The 3,718-nt window shown below is 39.7% G+C and overlaps 1 pseudogene; it reads left to right on the forward strand.

Annotated features, from left to right (window-relative positions):
* Positions 1-2,270: 2,270 nt before the first annotated feature.
* On the forward strand, positions 2,271-3,464 carry LOC147864532 (putative pyridoxal 5'-phosphate synthase subunit PDX1 pseudogene; annotated as a pseudogene).
* Positions 3,465-3,718: the final 254 nt, after the last annotated feature.

Genomic DNA, 3,718 nt, shown 5'->3' on the forward strand with positions numbered 1-3,718 from the left:
TAATAATGGGAGGCATGGTGGGTTAGAGGCAGATTGATCGAGCACGGTAACTTTGAAGAGATGCACGTGGTAAAAGAGAGCAACTATGATGTAACTCTAGTGATTCCTTCTGCATCCTACTATTCTCGACAGACAATTTGGATTGTTATGAGTCATGCGGGACATGCATTCACACCATTTGCCTTCTTTACAACAGTTATTATAGAGAAGCATGAGTAGCATTACATACAGCACCGGAGAAAGTCGGCCCAAAACTGGGGATATGAGTGACTAGATCAAATTATCGAGAGATAATAATAGTAAAAAACAGCTAGAAATGGAGGGTCCACTGACTCAAGAAACAAAAAAAACAAAAAGCAAAGTATGAGAAGAGACCAAAAGAAAAGAATAGAAAAACAAACTAAAGGAGAAGGAGAAGAGCAGAAAGCAAAGAAGAAGAAGAAGAAGAAGAAGAAGAAGAGATGCTTTTCTGCTTTTCTTGCTTTTTGGCGGAAAGGCAAAGGGAAAAGAAAAAGCGGAAAGCACAAAAAACAAAAAATAAAATAAAGAGGAATAATAAGAGAAAAAAAAAACAAAGGAGAAGAAGAAGGGAAAAAAGATAAAAAGAACAAAGGAAATGAAAATAGGAGGGCAGAAAAGCAAAACGCAAAACGCAAAAAGCAAAGATGGGAATTTATGAATATTATTCTTTTTATTTTTTATTTTTTATTTAGAATTAAAGGGGGAAAAAAAAAACAAATACGGATATATAAGCGCAGAAGAATCGAAGCTTCAGTCTATCTTCCATAGCCATAGCCATAGCCATCTTCATCTTCATCATCATCTTCTTCATCTTCTTCTTCATCTTCTGCAGCGGCAGAAGTAGCAGAAGCAGCAGGTCAGTATCTGTCTCTCTCTGTGTGTGTATAATATGATGCCTTTCTCCTGATCTTCTCCTGCTTGTCTGTTTCTCCCTGAATCACCTGCCAGAGATCAAGCTCTCTGTTTTGATATACCTCACTCACTATAGTAGGTGAAGAAACTGTTCTTGGTTTCTTCGACGAAGCCTTTTAATGCTGTTCTTTTCTTTTTTTGTTTTCCCTTTCGTTGATTCTGGATATGGCATGGCTTCCATTCTTTTCCTTTTCATTCTTCCTCTTCTGAGCCATGCCGTATACAGGCCTCTGTTTTAAGGCTTTCTCCTTCTTCCTCGGGAGACCTGTCTGCCTTATACATATTAGTGTTTCTTTCGGCTTCTTTTCCAAGAATCTATCTTCTGAATCCTTTTCAGCTGTATATTTAGGGCTTCTTCAGAGCTCTCGTTCGTGCTCTGAGGTTTGTCTGCTATAGATTTAGGCTTCTTTTGAGTTCCTCTTATTTCCGAGGCCTATCTGCCACATATTTAGGATTTTCTTTAGAATCTGATTGTCTTAGGTGTAGGAAAAGTTCCATTAATGTCCTATGTCCTATGCTCAGGTTTATCCTCTTGATATTCAGTGTTTTGACTTCTTGTAGAGTAGTTATAGAGTTGTCAGCTAACATGACTGACATGTCATGATCTCCTCAGGCTCTACATTTTTGTTTCCCTGAAAGGCATAAACTGTCTTATCGCATCTAATTTTTCCTGATCTAGTTTTTCTATTTATGTTTCTGCAAATAAAATCTTCATGCTTTGAATCAGGCAATTTTGAGTTCTTCTGTGTGTTTCACATCAAGTTTGTGAAAATAAATTTTTGTGTTTTGCAGCAAGTAAATTTTCACTTTTGTTTTCTGTAGAATATTTGTAACATCGTGTATTATGTCTTAAGTATTTTTCTCACCCTTTTAAGAATTCCACTGGTTCATCTTGATGTTCTCGTGAAGGATTAGATGCATTCATCCTGAAGGTGTTTTTAGTAGCTCTTATTACTTGTGGAAACTCTAAAGATTTGACCGATTTTTTAGAAATGTGTAAAGCTGTGTCGCACTTTCATTGGGGTTTCTGTTGCTGCATAGGTTTCACTGGGAAATCTTGCATCATAGAGAGTTCTGGTTCATCCCGACGTTTTTAAAGAAGGGTCTAAATTGTGATACACTTTTGGTTGGGGTTTTCCTGTATTGCACAGTGCTCACCAGTAAAATCTGCATGCTACATTCTCTTACTCATGATATATTACATGAAGTTTATGCTTTTTGAATGTCCTTAGTGGTAACCTAAAGTTTGCAAGTCTCTCTCTCTCTATATATATTTAACAAATATTATGGATCACACTTCAGTATTTGTTCAACTGGTAGTGGTTACTGACTTTAAATTTTAAGCAGTGATGGCAAGCGATGGAGTAGTTACGGTCTATGGCAATGGTGCGATTTCGGACCCAAAGAAATCGTCATACGCAGTGAAGGTTGGATTGGCTCAGATGCTGAGGGGTGGAGTGATCATGGACGTTGTAAATGTTGAACAAGCACGTATTGCAGAAGAAGCAGGAGCTGCAGCTGTTATGGCTCTTGAGCGTGTTCCGGCAGACATAAGAGCCGAAGGTGGAGTTGCACGCATGAGTGACCCTGGCTTAATCAAAGAAATCAAGAATGCTGTAACTATCCCTGTTATGGCTAAAGCTAGGATAGGTCACTTTGTTGAAGCCCAGGTTCTCGAAGCCATCGGTGTCGATTATATTGATGAGAGTGAAGTTCTTACTCCCGCCGACAACGTGAATCATACCAACAAGCATAACTTCAGGATTCCTTTCGTCTGTGGATGTAGGAACTTAGGCGAAGCTCTACGAAGGATCGCTGAAGGTGCAGCGATGATTCGAACCAAAGGAGAGGCTGGAACTGGTAACGTGGTCGAAGCAGTGAGGCATGTGAGGTCAGTGCTAGGAGAAATTAGGAAGCTTCAGAGCTTAGATGACGATGAGGTGTTCACGTTTGCGAAGGAAATCGCAGCTCCTTATGAGCTTGTGAGGCAAACCAAGCAACTTGGCCGCCTCCCGGTAGTGAATTTTGCTGCTGGGGGTGTTGCCACCCCTGCGGATGCTGCCATGATGATGCAACTTGGCTGTGATGGCGTCTTTGTCGGATCAGGAATCTTTAAGAGTGGGAATCCTTCTCAACGTGCAAGAGCCATTGTCTCAGCTGTCACTCACTTTAATGATCCTAGTGTTATAGCAGATGTTAGCTGTGGGTTGGGTGAAGCTATGGTCGGCATTAACCTCAGCGATAAGAAAGTAGAGCGCTTTGCAGCCAGATCGGAGTAGCTCTTTTTCTTCCATTTGTTTGCGCAACAAAACCTCTGTAAACCTCTGTTTGCGGTGATTTTGGGTTTGAGGAAGTGGGTCTTTTCGTTGAAGTCAAATTTCTGGCTCAACAAGAGGGGACATTGGACATGCTGACAAAACTCTGATTGTTCAACAATCAAGAGGGACACTGGATTTGTGTACTTTTGTTGCCTCTCAACATTGCATTGCTCTCAAAGTACTAAAGCTTTTCAACAAACTATATTTCCTATATTTACTGCATTGCATTGCATTGCGTAACTTCATATCTATTTACTCCAGTTCAAAAAAAAAAGCTCTAACAAGGCGTCTCTTGTATGAATCAAGAAGCTGTATTTCTTAAATGTATTGCATTGCTTGACCTTTTATTGCTTTCCCTTGAATTAGAAAATTGCTTTAACATGGTGTTATCTCTTGTATTTACAAGCGATTTGAGTGTTGTCCAGGTGTTTGTCTTAAAATGTGTTGTTAATTGTGGTAATGACTGT

This window comes from Azolla caroliniana, unplaced genomic scaffold (genome assembly GCF_043228905.1).
Source record: "Azolla caroliniana isolate FFs.n. ecotype wild unplaced genomic scaffold, voAzoCaro1.0.p SCAF_5, whole genome shotgun sequence".
NCBI lineage: Eukaryota > Viridiplantae > Streptophyta > Polypodiopsida > Salviniales > Salviniaceae > Azolla > Azolla caroliniana.